Genomic DNA, 17540 nt, shown 5'->3' on the forward strand with positions numbered 1-17540 from the left:
TAGTGGAAAGTCAGGCTGTATAAAAACTGTGAGAAACACCCATTTCTCACAGAGGTGGACAAGCAGCTCCATAGAGCTTTAGGAGAGCAGAGACTGGAGCAAATCTCTGTGTGGTGAACAGTAGAGCCAGGCTCTCACTAACGAAGGGCTAGGCACCACTGATGGTGCGGAAATGCTAGAACATAAGGCCATGATGAGGAGAACTCTGTCTTGTCAGAGGAATGTGAGGAGCCAGGACAGCCAAATATAGTGAATTGGCTCAAGTCAGAGAGCCTGGAGGAGCCAGGATAGCCAAGTGTACAGAATAGGCCCTGGCCAGAGAGCCTGAGGAGCCAGGACAGCCAAGTATGGCTGTTTGGCTAGCACTCTAGCACAGAAAAGGGACCTTTCTAGGGAATTGATGAGGTCCAAGTAAAGCCTGGAGTATAAGAGCAGCTATAAGCAACAAAGTAGCCAAGTGTATCTACACTTCAGAATTGACCTCTGTAGGGCTCCAGTGGGCACAGCCACACTGAAGTCAAGCGTCAAACACACGGAGTGCTGCCTATACAGCATAATGCACAGCTCCAGCGCTTGAACTCAGGGAACAAGGAAGTTGCTTGTGAACCAGACAGTCAGTGTGTAGCTACAAGTTCTAGGAACCAGTGAGGAGGAAGTGTGCAGAAGAGGAGTCCCGGGACACTCGGTGCTGTCCTCGGTCCTGCCCTATAGTAAGTGCCCCTGGAGACAATACCTTAGGCTCTCCTAAAGAATACTCCCTAAACTGCTTGCCACAACTTCCGGCTTTCTTGTTGATTCATTGGTCTTCACCCGAACTGTCTTCCCAGCACCCTTGTCTTCATTTCTATCCTCTGACATCCAGGCTGCAAAGCTCTAGTAAATGCATCCCTCAGGGTGGGATTGGTAGACTCATTGCTTGGGCGGGTAGAAGAGTACCCACATTAGCCCGGCAGTTACAGAAAAATAACCTGGGTGGTGAGTTATTTCTCACTCTTGTCAATGTTATGAGGGCTTCAACCTGGTTCATAAGCAGCCACGTTCCCTGTGCATCCTCACATGGAAGAGAGAGGGACTTGGCGATGTGGGTGATGGAGATGCAGATGATAAAGATGGAGCTGGAGGTGGATGCGGATGTGTGAGGTGGAGCTGGGGATGATGGAGATGGTGTAGATATGGATGGAGACGGGCATAGAGTTGGTGCAAGAACAGCCAGCAAGGGTTGCAGAGGGATAAAGACGGGCAGTAAGAGATGGAGCCCAAGATGGAATTGAAAGTGATGGGACAGAGGTAAAGAGACAGAGAGAAAGACAGATTTTAGGAAGGAGTAGTGGTATAGAAATGACAGAGGAGGAGGACTGGAGCCAAGGCTCAGCAGTTTAGAGCATGGACTCTTCTTCCAGAGGACCAGGGTTTAATACCCATACGGCAGCTCACGACCATCTGTAACTACAGTTCTGGGGAATCCAATGCACTCTTCTGTTCCTTACCAGACATACATGTGCTGCACAGATATGTGTGTAGGCAAATACTCATATATATAAAATAACAATTACAAACTCCTCAAAAGGGAATTGATGACAGGTGAAAGGAAGAGAGATGGAGATATGGTTGAGAGATGGTGGGGGTGTGGCCTCTGACAGGGACAAATGATCCCATTATCGGGGCCACATCATCATGATTCGCCTAAACCTGATCACCTCACAAATGCTCTGCCTCCACTGGCTATCACATTAGTTATGAGGTACAAGGTCTCCATCATGGGCTAAAGAGGACACAATTGTGTAGTGGGTGGTGACACTCACTGGCACATAGACACAGCACATGCCACAGCTTCACCAGAGGTGTGCAGGGCAAGGGCAAGCAGTAGCGCATTAGCATCTGGGGCCACTGTGGCTTCTCGCAGAAAGGAGGAAATTGCATTAGGAAAGCGCAATTGCTAAGTTTCAGAAAGCCTAAAAAGGAAAATGTGGGCCAGGATTAGCCAACCTCTGCTCAAGGCCATTGCAAAAGTCAGAAAGTGTGCAAAGAGGGTTTTGCCTACTGCAGCTGCAGGGTAGACTGCATGAGACACTGGGCACCGGAGTCAACAGTGGACAGCAAGTCCACAGTGACAAAGTGTCCAAGTTGACAGACAGCCTCACAAGTATTCACAGCCAGACTACAGCACTAGGTGCCCCTGCGCTCAAACTGAGCAGAGCAGTCCCTCCCTGCTGGAGGCACAGACCACCTTCTGAAGAAAATGAACACGTCAAGACAATTTAAAACAATAAATATTTTAATTTAAACAATTATAAACTTCCTTAAGGGTCTGCACAGTGACTCCAAATAGGACAAAACCTTGGAAGAAAAGAACAACTTCACTGTGGCTTATTTGCTGCATAGCCCATAACAAAGTGCTCCAGTGGGCTGAGAAGAACAGTAGAGCTTCCTTGGTCACTGCCCTGGTCACCGCCACTTACCACGGCACTCACAGAGACAGGTTTCCTCATGCACTCAGCCCGGCACATGTTTCACAGTCTGCTGGCAACCCAAAGCAAAGCATCGGAGCTTTAACCCACAAATCTATGAAGGGTTTATTTTAAACATACACTTTGTAAGAACTTGACTCATTTTCTCTTTGGTTGTTTGTTTGTTTGCTTGCCAGTTTGTTTTTGAGACAGTCTCTCTATGAAGCCCTGGTTGTCTTGGAACTTTCTATACAGATCAAGTTGTTCCCAAACTCTCAGAAATCCCCCTGTCTCTGCCTCCAGAGTGCTGGGTTAAAGGTGGGTGCGGCCACTCCTGGCCTTGTTTAGGGAATAATATAAGAGAGAAATTCAAACCTTTAAGAGATAATCAGAAGCACCGGAAATAACCAGCATTTTGAGGAAGGCGTCCTCTTTCTCTCTGGTTTGTTAACTGTGCACTGTAGTTTGTATACACACAACACCTAAGTCACCAGAGTGAAAGAGATGGGCATGGAGTGTCTGATGTATGCACGGGGCACAGCTCTGTCTACATCTTACAAAGTGCTGCAATTATAACTTTAACATGGTTAAAACAAAACACTCAGAGCACTCAGTCCTCAAATCAACTGCTAAAAAGTTACGATCAGATATAGGTGGAAGACAAGAAAATGGCATAACACAGAATCTCATCCAACAATCAAGAGGAAGACATGGAAGGGGGAGACAGCAGAAAACCCAATCGGAGAATCCTAAATCCATCATGACAAAACCCAACATCAACCCTCTGATTCAAAGATTATCTGAATGGCTTTCCAAAGTGAGGGCCAGCTAGGAGCTGTCCCCAGAGCCGTAGTTTAAGCAGGTGTCATGGTTTGAATATGCTTTGCCCAGGGAGTAGCACTATTTGGAGGTGTGGCCCTGATGGAATAGGTGTGGCCTTGTTGAAGTAGGTGTGGCCTTGTCAGAGTAGGTGTGTCATTATGGGTATGGGCTTTAAGACCCTTATCCTAGCTGCCTGGAAGCCAGTATTCTGCTAGCAGCCTCCGGATGAAGATGTAGAACTCTCAGCTCCGCCTGCACCATGCCTGCCTGGATGCTGCCATGCTCCCACTTTGATGATAATGGTCTGAACCTCTGGACCTGTAAGCCAGCCCCAATTAAATGTTGTCCTTATAAGAGTTGCCTTGGTCATGATGTCTGTTCACAGCAGTAAAACCTTAACTAAGTCAGCAGCTGGAACCCAGTGATGAAGAGAATCTGCCATTCAAACTATCCTCACCAGAAGGCCCCTGTTGGAGCTTTGGTAGACTTCAAGGCAGAGAATTAAAGCAACCAAAGAGAGACACTTCCACAATAACAGAGCAAACAACCATTCATAAAGACAGATCATAAATATGAATTCATCTAGTGACAGAGAACCCAGCACATAGAGCAAATGCTGAGAGAATTAAAGGAACAGACACTTGCATAACAACGAGTGGAAATTGTAACAGCTGGTATCTAAATAGATGGAACAACCAGACGTGAAGAAAGAGGGAGGAGGAGGGGACAAGCCCCAGACTGGGAGAAAATATTTACAAAATATATCTGGAAAAGAGTCATCCAAAATCCACACAGAACTCTTAAAACTTGATGAGAAATTTTTTTTAAAAAACTGGATTTTAAAAATGGGCAAAAGATTTGAGCATCATCAGATGACAGACAGACAGACAGACAGCAAGGACGAGTATGGAGGGGAGATCATGTATCATAGGGATCCACAGATTAAGACATCAGCGAGATGCACACCCATAATGGCAGAAATCTGAACCCCCAATGACAGCAAGTGCCAGTGACAATCCGAGGAACGCTCGTGCCCTGCTCAGGGTGATGATGTTGGTGCAGCCTTTTCAGAAGGACAGTTTGACAGTGGCTTCCCATTGCACCCAGCAGCCACAGCCTTAGCTACTTTCCCAGCTTCTCGGGAAAGCTATGTGCACACAAACAACTGCCACAAATTTCTTTTTAATCATCCCCTGATGTGCAACTCTGTCCTCTGCACATGACAGAGCAACTGTGAACACTCAGCTGATATCCTGGCAAGATCGGACCACCTAGCATCCCCTCAAATGACTGTGGAGGCTGCACAAGGGGACCATGAGGCCCTGACCATCTCCAAGGGCATACAAGGAACTGATAATTGCCATGAAGGGCAACTCTTCTTCAATGGCATAGCTACCTGTAAGTTGCTCATGCCCTTAAGCCACCCTCACTCATGCTCCTGTAAGTAATCCCAGCTACACTCACTGGTTACTGAGACAGGCTTAGGTGAAACCACTTCCTGATCTCTCCTATCAGGTGTGGTTTGTCCCCTCACCCAAGTCCCCAGTGCTGCAGACACAGAGTGGTGCCCTGAAACTCAAGCACAATGCTAAGCACCCAGTATCAGGACAGGTCCCAGGGGCTGAGAGTTAGTCCCCCAAAATACCCATTTCAGATGTCATTCACAGCTCTCTGGGTTGTTTCCAGGTCTGCCAAATTTGACTACAAACAGAGGGCTCCCTGATCCCCATCCCATATCCTCTGACCCCCCCCCCTCCCATTTTAGTTTGCTTCTTTGTAAACATGATCTTAGTTAATGTCCTATTACTGTGAAGAGACACCATGACCACAACAACTCTCACAAATAAAAAGATTTAATTGGGGCTGGCTTACATTTCAGAGGTGTAGTCCATTATCACCATGGTGGGAAACATGGCAACAGACATGGTGCTGGAGGAGTTGAGAGTTCAACATCTGGATCTGCAGGCAGCAGGAAGAGAGAATGAGCCACTGGGCCTGGCTTGAGCTTTGGAAACCTCAAAGTCCTGCCCCTTTGACACACATTTCCTCCAACAAGGCCACACCTACTCCCTATGAGCCCTAGGGAGCCATTTTCACTCAAACACCAAGACCAAAGGCACCTTGGACAGGAAAGGGTTTGTTTGTTCTCAACTGTCATTCAGAAAAGCCAACCCAGGAGCTCAAGGCAGGAACCTGAAGGCAGGAACTGAAGCAGAGACTATTGAGGGGTACTGCTCACTGCCTTGCTCTCCCTGATTGCTCAGACTGCTTTCTCAAATAGCCAAGGCCATGTACCCAGGAGTTGCACTGCCCACAGTGAACCTCCTCCCTGCCTGCTCCACCCCCATAAATCAATAATGCCCCACAGCATGCCCACAGGCCAGGGTGATGAAGGCGATTTCTCACTGGAGGTTCCATTTTCCTAGGTGACACTAATCAAGTTACCCACAATTCAATGACATATCCATAGCCTCAGGTTTGGTAGCTTGCTGTGGCAGCTCTCGAAGCTCAGGGAGATACAGTAGTTGGTTTACAACAAGAAAACATGGATGCACAGGGAAATGCAATGTCTGTGGGCCCTGAGCACAGGACCCTCCATCTGCATGGACTGGGATGCACCATCTTCTTAACATATAGACACAGTACCCGGTGTGGTTCAGGGGTGTCATGGAGGCACTGCCACTAGGGGAGACTAGTTATTAACTCAACTTCCCCGTCCTCCCTTCTCCCAGAGGGAAGGGCTGAGTGGAGCTCCAAACTCCTGATTGTAGTTTGGTCTTGGTGACTAACATCCAGCTGGGATCCCACTAAAACTGATCACATTAAAGAATAGTGTACCCCACGTTCCCAGGGATATAGCTGTGCTGTGTGAGGAACCAGGCTCAAGGAACCAACACATTCCTTGTTATGCATATGTCTTGCTATTTTGAGATATCATATATTGAACTGTGCAGATGAAATCGGCATATGTGTCAGACGTCAGATGTGACGGTGTACACACCAATGATTCCAAGAGGTGGAGGCAGGAAGGTCGTAAGTGCTAAGCCAGCCTGGACTCCTGGACTTAGGAGTGAGACCCCGTGGGGAACTGAGGTGGAGAAAGAGAGAGGGAGAGGGAGAGAATATGAAACAAGACAACACAGAACAACCACAAACATGTTAGAAATGAAGCCCAGGGCTCAAACGTTGGAGAAAATGTCATGTGTGGTATGTTTGAAGAAGGTCTGTGCCACAGAAGAATCACAATTCAATCTGGAGACTACAAACTGCACATTTGGGGCACCCGAGTTTGCCCCATGTTCCTGTGTTAACATTTGCCCTGTATCCTTTGGTGATTGTACACTACATATTTTCTCTCTCAAGATAGATACATGCAATTTCTCAAAACTTAGAATGAGCTGTGTGCATCCTGAGCACTTACCCTCCAAACATTTGCCTTCTAAATATTTCAAGTGTGTTTCCCAAGACCACAGATATCCCCAAACACTCACAGCGTAGCTACTGAGTTCGGTAAATTTAACACCAGCACTATACTCCATCAACTCTTCTGTCAGATTCCACTTTTATCCCGACTCCGTGGCGACCTTCAGTGTATTTTCTCTCCAGCACAGGGTCTATTCTAGGCTCCTGCTGTGCCTCGTTCTCCTTGCTTCTTGATCCCTGGCTTGTCGGTTTGTCGCTGTCCCAATGACATTGACAGAGTGCTTGCAGTGATGATCGTAAAGAAAGCATTTATGACACTGCCCATGCTGGGAACAGGAGAGAGCGGCAGCCACATGCCATAGGGGTGTGGGGGTGACACAGGTCAGTGCAAAGCTGGCCCACTCACAGCTACACCTCTCCGGCTTCTTCTCGAACACCATATGCTGCTCCCATCATGGACAGAACCAGCAGGCACCTGGCTTGCCATCCAAGGACTCATCTGCTGCTTGATCTCCATTTCTCTTCTCCATGCTCAGAGAAGGCAGGGGGAGAAGAGACTTCAGGGACCACATGCACCCCTGTACCTCACTTATAGGAGGCAGGGTCTTACAGCACCCTACCATGTCGGGCCTGGCTGTGTCCTGTGATCTCCTGGGTTCATGACACATAGGGTTCAGGCCAGCTCCCCACTTACCTGGAAAACCCAAGCAATACTGTGGGTGGTCATTCAGGGAAAACACCTATAAATGGTGATACGGGAAATTTTGATTATTCTGAACTATCTGAACTCCGGGCCGTACACAGCTTACAGAATTTGAAGATCTGAGGAAACGCTGCAGGCCTGGTAAGCATGATGGAGTGTTCTCACACAAAAGTCGAGCATCTTTGTAGGAGACAGACCTTCCTCATTGTTCATCTCCTATAACTGTGATGCACGGGTGCATGCGACTCCCTGTAGTCTCTTCTTTCCCTGCCTTCTTTGTTCATCTGCCCTGCTCTGTGCTCCATGGTGGGAAGAATCCTGACAGTTTCACAACAGATCTTGGGTATTTCTTCATTTGGCGCCTAGTTCCCCATCCTTCCAAACTGGTCCTCTTCTGGTCTTGGCTAACATGCAAGGCTCCCTTTGCCTCTGTGGTGCTGTTTCTGCCAAGCCTTGCTCAAGAATTTTGGTTATGTGTGCAAATTCACCAAGCTGTCAGTGCAGAATTGTAATCCAAACCAAACCAAACCAGAGGTTTCTTTTATTTTGAGATGAAGACTGAGTGTGGAGGAAAAGGGCTGTCAGCCAACATGACCTTAGCAACAAACAAATTCCCAAACTCAGTTGTACTCCTGGTGGGGATTCACTGGAGAAGAGGGTGAAGATGTGGACAGACAGGAGGACAAGCAGCTGAAATGAGGCACCAGTTTCTCCCTTGGTTGGCAGCAGAGCAGCTGAGCCCCACAGCCCTGTGGGGAGGAACCACAGCAAGGAAGTGGCCGAGTCAGGCTTTTCCTTCACCTGGTTGGAAGATCAAGAGACCTGCATTTTGTATGATTTCATGGTCCTCCATTTTCCTGGCCAGTGTGTCTAAATGTCACTAAATGGCATTGTACTCCCCACAGTGATTTTGGACTCAATTTCTTACTTATTCCAAGTTTTGCCGCCTTCTCAGGTCTTGCTACCATACATTTTTTAGCTTTTAAACTACTTTAAAGGAGCATTTCGCCTGCATGTATATGTACTATGTGCACGCCTGGTACCCTCGAAAGCCACAGGAGCAAGTCAGAACTGGAGCTATAGATGGTTGTAAGCCACTGTATGGGTGCTAGGAATCAAACCTCGGTCCTCTGGAAGAGCAGCCAATGCTCTTAACCACCGAGCAATGTCTCCAGCCCTAATACACCACTCAAAGTATGACTACTGCGGAGGGAGGGGCACTCGCACATGCCACAGCACACATGTGGAAGTCTGAGGACAACTTTGTAGAGTTGGTTCTCTTCTACCCTTACGTAAGTTCTGGGGACCAAATTCATGCCAGGCTTGCATAGCAAATATCTCTACCTCTCAGCCACTTTGCCAGCTCTCATGTATTATTTTGATGTTGTTCTATGACTATGGATCTAGGAGCTCTGTTGTTATGAAGACTATCTACTCATAAGCCAGTCCATCAGTCTTTCATGGATTCACAGATGCTGCCAGGAAGCACCAGTATCCTGGGACAGCCATGATGAGCCAAATAATTGTCCCCAAGCCCGTGGCTGGGTCTAACTGGATGTCAGCACCCCATGAGCAATGCTGTCTCAGAGGACAGGAATCCAGATGTTTGGTAACAGGCAGGGAGCCGCTCCTGTCTGGAGGATATACCATCTTCTGTCCTTTGAGGCTGTTTACTATGTAGGCCTTCTGGAAAGGTTGACTTGGGACAAAGGGAGATTAGTGTCTCCTATGAAAAATGTGCATAAATGTGAGACTCCCGTGAGGGGTGTTTCCCAATGCAGCCCACAGCCAGCTTTAATGAAGGCTTTGAGGCTGATGGTGTAAGAAACAGTCACAGTGCCGGGTGTGGTGGCGCATGCTTTCAATTCCAGCACTTGGGAGGCAGAGATGGGTGGGTCTCTGCGAGTTACAGGCAAGCCAGGACTACACAGTGAGACTCTGTCTCAAAGAAGCAGAAGAATATAATAATAATAATAATAATAATTAATAATAATAACTGTGAGGAGGATAACTAGGAGGAAGAAGATGAGGAAGAGGAAGAGGAAGAAAAGGAGGAGGGAAGAAGAGGAGGAGGAAGAGGAGGAGGAGAAGAAAGAAGAGGAAGAGGGAGAGGAAAATGAAGCCACTGCCATATAAAGCTTTATTGATCTATTTAAGACATTTATTTGTTGGAGTTTTAACACCTGGATAATTAACTGACTCAAGATGTTACCAGGGGAGCAGGAGAGCTCTGAACGGAGAGAATGCTAGGTGAAAGGCGATGGGCTAGTCTGTACTTAATGGTTGCCCATTAGGCAACTTTGCCCTGAGTGACTATAGGCAGGTATGTGGGGGTAAAGAGGCTACCGCTTATCCATGGGCCACACCATGGAGAGGCAATTAATTGATCCGATAGCATTTTACGTTGTGCTGATACAGCAACCACGTGGGAAGCAGCCAAAGGGGCCGTGCTTCTGGGAAGGGGATGAACTGAGCTGGCAGAGCAGGTCTAGGATTGCGCCACACTGGGCACACGACCTTGTGCGTTAAACTCTCCCCTTCTCTGAACTGTGGGGTTATTTTCCTAACTGGCTGGAGAAGTTGTTCTTTCACCAGGAGCCCCTTACAGGAAGAGGTTGGGACTGTTTTCCTGGCAGAGTGGCTGTTTTAGTTTCACTTCTGTTCCCGTGATGAAATACTAGGATAGCAACCAGTTTAGGGGTAGACAGTTTATTTTAGATCACAGGTCCAGGTTATAGTCCATCACTGTGGGGAAGTCACAGTGGCAGTAGCTTGAGAGAGCTGTCACTCCACAGCCAGAGAGAATGGACACATGCATACTGGCTTGCCTTCTTGGTGGCTTGTGCTCAACTTAATTTACCTACTCTTACACAGTTCACTCCCTGTCAAGGGAATGGTGCCACCCACAGTGAGCTGGATCTTCTTACATCAATTAGTTTAACTAAGACAATTCCCCATAGATATGCTCACAGACCAACCCAATGTAACACAACCTCACTGAAACTCTTCTTCCAGCAAATTCTGGGTTGTGTCGAGTTGGCAGAGCTAACAATCACAGTGGCTCCAAGGCATGAGAGTCTGGAGCTACCTGGGTAGCATGAACAATTCTCATGCCTGGTACAAATAAGCTCAGTATGGGGGTTGTCACGCTCAGTACCTCGTGTGTGTGTGTGTGTGTGTGTGTGTGTGTGTGTATGTGTGTGTGTGTGTATGTGTGTGTGTGTGTGTGGCGGGGGGAGCATCTCTTAAAGTTGATGGTTCTGCTCCTGACTGCAATTTGAAAGTCTAGAGCACAGCTTTACACATTCTCCAGGGCAGATGAGAGGCTTGGTGTCCCTGGGAAGTTCACTTTGAAAGTGAACAACCTTGGGCTGGTGAGATGGCTCAGTGGGTTAGAGCACCCGACTGCTCTTCCGAAGGTCCAGAGTTCAAATCCCAGCAACCACATGGTGGCTCACAACCATCCGTAACGAGATCTGACTCCCTCTTCTGGTGTGTCTGAAGACAGCTACAATGTACTTACATATAATAAATAAATAAATCTTTAAAAAAAAAAAAAAAAAAAGAAAGCGAACAACCACACTCGGGTGACAACCACAGCTACAGAGTAAAGAAACGAACTGATGTCTCTTCTGTCTCCTGTTGGCACAGCCCACCAGCCCGGCTGTGACAGGGGAAGGCTGTGGTGACAGCACATGGACCACTGATCTACGTGCCCCTTAAGGAGCCAAGCAATGCTGAGAGGACCACCTATCCACTAACGATCATGGTTAGTCCAGCTCACGACACCTGAGGATCAGCAGCTGGCAAGGCTAAATGCAGAATAAAGAAATGCACAGATGCGTAGTCAGAGGGGTAGATGGAAAATGGAGAACTCTGAAGAAACAAACAAAAAGCCCTCTTGAGGGTCTCTGACTCTGGTCAAGCTCCTCCTCAGCACCATGAGCAAACATAGTCTGAAGTCCTGCATGGACTCCACCAGCTTCTGTAGCAGCTCCACAGGCAGCTTCCCACAGCATAGATCCACATGAGACAGTGTGTGCTACGCCAATGAAATCTATCCACATCTCTAAGAACTATCCAGGGGTGTTGGGATAGCTGTCACCCAGGGCAAGAAGAGGCAAGCCTATGGGCAAGCATCAAGAGAAGACAGTTTGTGGAAGATTATGATCTGTCCAGTTTGTGCATCTGAAGGTCGATTGGTGGGTGGCCACAGGTAGAGAATATATTAAAACTAGGCTTGAATAGAGTGGTGGATAAATATATGATAAACAAAAAGGATTTCGCTTACTGGGGGCATTTGTGGACTTTTCCTTCCTCTGGAGGAAATGAGATACAATGAGCATGAGCAAGACTATCTGAGTTCTGAAGGGCATGGCACATCTTTGACTTGGAGGAGCATGTCCTGCCGTGGAGCCAGAGACACCCTCCAGGCTCAGCATTGTGTGCGTGGCCATCTGCCTGAGAAATTCTGTATGTTGTTTCAGTAGAACTTCCAGAAAATCAAAGCAGTTGACCCCCGAGACCCCAGGGAAACTGAAGGGGCCTAGAAACCAACTGAATCGCCACTCTTTGTCCTGCCTTTGTAAGCCTGGGGGCGACAATCCTCAGAAGAATACAGGGCACCTCCACAACTTACAAACTGATCCTGGAGAGTACAGTCCCCCATCATAAGGAGTGGAGGCTGAGTTCGGAGGCGCTCTTGGCTGTTCCAGGTCTTCATGGTCTGGGCTCCACACTGAATGGCCTTTCTGAGCTCTGCGTGGTCTGGTCGGGCCATTGGTACAGCTCATTCCATCCCCACAGAGTAAGCTCCATCTGTGTCAACCTTTCTGGAGAGGGGTAAGGATATAAATGTTTCTTGGTGACAAGGTTCTAGGAGAGTCTTCAAGTTAATTTTCTTGAAAGACAGAATTACCCTGAGCTGAGGAAGCCTCCCAGTGTCCTGAGTGAAGTATTGGGTGTATAGTTAAAGCACATAGGAAACAAAATATTGAGCAAAACCATGGAGTTTTCTAGATCCATGAAACCCACCCAAGCCAGGCAAGCTCTTTCCTGTGTTGCCCCATGGCCTCTGATTTTCAGCATCCATCACTCTCCACTCCGGGAGAACTCAGTAGATGACGTAAAGTGCCCGACCGCATCAAAGGAAAGTGCTCTGTGGACACGGAGTATTAAAAATAGACAAGAAACCAGAAAATGTTCAAACCAGAGATAAAAGTTTCCTGTGCAACTCAATATACTGTGTGTTCAAAAAGGAGCATAGCTAAGCCCAAAGGTGAAGCCGGACAGCATGTCATCCCAGCAAGGAAGGCAGTGTGGGGTCTGAGAACGGCATTGGGGTCACAGGTCACGCAGGACAGACAGGGTTAGACACTGCCTGCTCAGCTGCCTCTGAAATAAAGTGGGGGCTGTCATGGGGGATACTCCTGGATGGGTAACAAGGGACCAGTCTTACCTCTGCCTAGACCCTGGGCAGGTGACCTCTCCTCTCTTTGTCACATGTCAGAGGGGACTCTCTGAATAATTGATCTGGCAGTTTCCATGGAGACCTCTGCTGCTTCTGGCTTTGATCAGACACTGTGGGAGGTGGTGCCTTGTGATGCTCAGGGAGCTGCACCCTGGGACGAGGACACCATGGTTTTCTCAGACTTGTCACTTGAAACTTACACTTGTATCTATTCTGTGTATTCTGTTGGAGGGCCATGCATATGTGGAGGTAAGAGGGTGGACAGCCTGCGTGGGTGGTTCTCTTCTGCCACCACGAGGGTTCCAGGGGTTGAACTCAGGTTGTTTAATGATGTTTCTGCTACCCACTGAGCCATCCTGCCAGCCCAGGATCTGTCACTTTGATGTTTTTCTCCAACAGTGTGGTCACCCAGGCTAAGTGCACAAAGAATGAAAGAACTGTTTAGTGGGCAGCCGTGCGCCCACCAGCATCTCCACGAGGTCAGCTTTTGGTGTGGAACCATCCACCCGTCTGCCTGTGGTTACCCTTCATCTGTGGCAGAGTGTTTCAGTTGCACTTCAGACACCTCACAGCCCTCTGCATCTTTCTGCCTATATGCCAGGTACATGATCCTGGGAAGGTGTGCCTCCCTTATCTTCACAGGCATATTGTCTCCTGCAAAGAGGCTGACATGTAACCCGACAGGAGCACTGCACTGTCTCTATGTTTTAGTCAGGGTGAACAGACACCATGACCAAGGCAACTCTTACAAAGACAGCATATAACTGGGGCTGGCTTACAGGTTCAGGGGTTCAGTCCATTATCATCAAGGCAAGGAATATGGCAGCATAGCATCTAGGCAGGCATAGTATAGGAGGAGCTGAGAGTTCTACATCTTCATCTGATGGCTGCTAGCAGAATAATGGCTTCCAGGCAGCTAGAATGAGGGTCTTAAAGCTCACACCCACAGTGACACACCTACTCCAACAGAGCTACACCTTCTAATAGTGCCACTCCCTGGGCTGAGCACATACAAACCATCACACTCCAGATGTCCTCTGTCATTGAATGGCTCCTATATACTTCCAAGGCTGGTCCTGGACCTGTATCTAGGGAATTATATCCCTAGAATCCCAGGAAAGCTGCCTCCACAAGATACCCACAGAGCACATAGTGTATGAGGGCTTTGTGGAAACACCACTAGGAAAAAAGAAACCCCGGCTGATTCAGCTTCCTGAAGTTGTCATAAATAGTAGCAAACTTAGTATCAGAAAACAACCCGTCAGCTAACCTCGGTGTGAGAGTTTACTCTGCCAACCTGACACAGCCCAAATGTGGGTCAAAAATGGGGTTCCAAGTCCACTTGGGGCTAGGCCCGCTGGGCGAGACAGACACTGCCAGGGAGTTTGACTGCATGGACCCCAAGCCATGGGCGGGCATTGAACTGTGAGAAGCTGCAGGATCCCACTCTGGGGTGGGGAAGGCACAGTCTGAGGTCCCAGCAGAACTGCCAGAGTCTGGCTCTCACTCTTAGGTGCCACAGACGCCACTGGGCACCGCGGAAGAGCCGGTTCTGGGGTCTCTGGGCCTGAACTGAGGCCAGGGACAATATGTTCTCACTCTCAGACATCCCAGATGCCGCAGTATGTCTCAGAAGAACAGAGAACGGGTGGGGAACCTCGGGCAGACTCTGGCCAGGGGCCAAAGGGAAAAGGGTAGGAAGAGAGAGCTCTATCAGGTTAGCGCTGGGATGAGAAAGTCTGGCTAGCTCAGGCAGCTAGCTCAGTGGGCGGCTTGGTTTGGCTGCTGGCGGTGGCCATGACTGGAGCAGAGGGAGTCTTCCCAGTAGGAGGTTAGACACGCAGCTAGTATGGGGAAGAACTGCTCCACTGCTCCAGCACGGTGGTCTCGATAAGCAGAAACAGTCCATGCTTTTAAGGTGTTTATTGTAGAAAGGCAGAGAGAGAGAGAGAGAGAGAGAGAGAGAGAGAGAGAGAGAGAGAGAGAGAGAGAGAGAGAGGGAGAGAGAGAGAGAGAGAGAGAGGCCAGCCATGGCCACGTGGAGAAATGGGGGAAGGGAAGGTGGAGAGAGGGAGAGCAAGGAAGCAAGAGTAAGAGCAAGAGAATAAGAGAGCGAGGAGGGGGCAAGCAGCCCCTTTAATAGTGGGCTGGGACATCCTGGCTGTTGCCAGGTAACTGTGGGGGTGGAGTCCAGACAGAATACCAGGAGCTTTGGGCATTGCTTACATCACTGATGGCCACACACCTCTCTGCAAGGGGCTGTGGGAGGCTGCAGCTGCAACAAGAGCCAGGGGCCCAGGAGGCGACACAGAACACCTTCTGTCCCTTAGAGTCACCAGGTTCCAGGCCTGTGCTCAACCAGGACCAGGCTGTCTGTGCACAGTTCACCGCCCCACACCCAAAGTCATCTGAGAAGTATTGCTTTGATTGGATTGGTTCATGGGCCTGTCTGTGAGGGATTGCCTTAACAACTGACACTGGAGGGTACACGCTCAGTGAGGTGCACCATCCCTGGACTGCTAGTCTCAGATTGTATAAGAAAGTCTGAACCTGTGGGTAAACCAGCAAGCAGCATTCCTTCAAGGTGCCTGCTTTGAGCCTCTGCCTTGATGTCCCTCAGGAAACCAAATGTATACACCAAATAAATCCTTTCTCTCTTGTTGTGATAAAACACCATGACCAAGGCACCTTATGGAGAGTTTATTTGGAGCTTATGGCTCCAAAGTGTTAGAGTCCATGAGGCGAAGCAGAGGCGTCAGGTGGCAGGCATGGGCTTGGTGCAGAAGCTGAGAGCTTACATCTAAAACCACGAAGAGAAAGTAGGTGGCAAGTGGTCTCTGAAACCTCAACCTGCCCCCAGTGATGCACTTCCTCCAGCAAGTCCATACCTCCTAAGCCTCTCCAAACAGGGCTACCAACTAGGGACCAAGTATTAAACTATCTGAGGCTTCCGGGTCACACTTCTCCAAGCCACCACACTTCCCACTTTTGGTCAGAGTGCTTTATCACGACAACACTAGTTTCTAGAAGAAACTAGAGAGTTTACATGTTTTCTCTTTTGTGTGTGATAACACTCATGTTGACATGTTGGCTCCCTGAGGACTGTGGAAGGCGAGGGTGCACAGCATGCAGCAGACAGTGTGCTCACATCTAAGAGGCACGGTAGTGCCTCCTGGTATCCCCAGCGCTGTTCAAGCTCTGTCTGTCCCATCCAGAGAGAGGTTTCTTATGGAGTCCAACCAAGGCTGTGCTTTGTTTTTACATCTCTGTGTCTCTTGGACTCTAGAACATTTCCCCAAACGTCAGCTCAGTCTTCTTGTGGTCTGGCCAGCGTTCTGGGGTTGCCAGATGCACTACCTGTTCTCCTTTATTATTCCCCTGGGCATCCTTGAACCAGAAATTATCTGTGGCAGCAATCTCCAGAATTGACAATAATAGCATGCTTTGATTTAAAAAAAAAAAAACTGAAAGTTTAGAAAAATTTAAATCTATTATTGTGTTTGTGCATGATGTTGGTGGCAGGCAGCAGGATGCATACTTTATATGAAGGTCAGAGGATAACTCTTTGGGGTCACTTTTCTCCTTCCACCTTTATGGGGTTCTAGGGGTTGAAATCACGTCACCAGGCTTGTGTGGCAAGAACCTCTATCCACAGAGCCATCTCATTGTCCCCTTGAAGGCCTATGAAAAAAACTCAAGTAAGATTTAAAAACGGGGGGCTGGTGAGATGGCTCAGTGGGTAAGAGCACCCGACTGCTCTTCCGAAGGTCCAGAGTTCAAATCCCAGCACCCACATGGTGGCTCACAACCATCCGTAACAAGATCTGACTTCCTCTGCTGGTGTGTCTGAAGACAGCTACAGTGTACTTACATATAATAATAAATAAATCTTAAAAAAAAAAGATTTAAAAACGGGGGACTCAGGTAGGCACAGGTGAGGTTTATGAATTGACTTACCTGTTTATGGAACGCAGAACTGGTCATCTCGCCCCACCCCCAACCAGAGTCGGCTTCCCTTGTCTAGAGCAGAGTCATCTTCCTATTCCAGCACAGTGGATGGAGCTGTCCGAACTTCCCTCCAGCGTGTGGGAGCAGAACAGTAATCAATGCAAGGGCAACTTTACCTTTAGGCAGAAAGGGATATTCCAGAACATATCTTTCCTTTCTAAGCCGACGAGATCTTGCTTCCTTTCTTGTTCCTTCTTCCTCATTCTTTCACATCTCTAAACCTTTAAAACAACAGAAAGAGGAAAGGTTCATATGAACTGTAAGGCCTGGAGCTTAAGAGGCAGGCCAGCCTCTACCCAAGCCAGGGGCTTTCTCACAGGGTTCCTTCCCATCATCAACAATGAGATTTTCTCCAGAGATAGACTGAATTTTGACAAGAACCCCTGCAGCGCCCCCTCGATTGCTCTGTTTCTGGACTGTCTACAGAGTTGCCATTCATGACTTACCCAGTTGTCCAAATGCTCCCTGACCTTTCTGAGAGCTTGGAATTTGCCTTGCATTATGTAAACATATTCTCCACTAAGAAGTAATCCTGTGTAAGCCTCACAGACGGTAATCTCATTACGGTGCATGGTTTAGAAAGCATGACAGTGGGAGCAGAGGCTGGTCCGCCTCCAGGGGCAGAGGTAACCTCACGAGTACACACGCGGGGGCCAGGTGACTCTGC

At 48.4% G+C, this 17540-nt stretch overlaps 1 long non-coding RNA gene across 1 annotated transcript; it reads right to left on the minus strand.

The window, feature by feature from the left end:
* Window positions 1-5107: 5107 nt before the first annotated feature.
* On the minus strand, window positions 5108-17291 carry Gm15348 (predicted gene 15348). The gene is made up of 4 exons (NR_033546.1): window positions 17191-17291; window positions 16823-17094; window positions 12035-12227; window positions 5108-8196 (listed from the first exon to the last, which is right to left on the minus strand). It is a non-coding gene; the product is annotated as a predicted gene 15348 (long non-coding RNA).
* Window positions 17292-17540: the final 249 nt, after the last annotated feature.

The sequence above is a fragment of the Mus musculus genome, chromosome 8 (assembly GCF_000001635.26).
Source record: "Mus musculus strain C57BL/6J chromosome 8, GRCm38.p6 C57BL/6J".
Taxonomy (NCBI): Eukaryota; Metazoa; Chordata; class Mammalia; order Rodentia; family Muridae; genus Mus; species Mus musculus.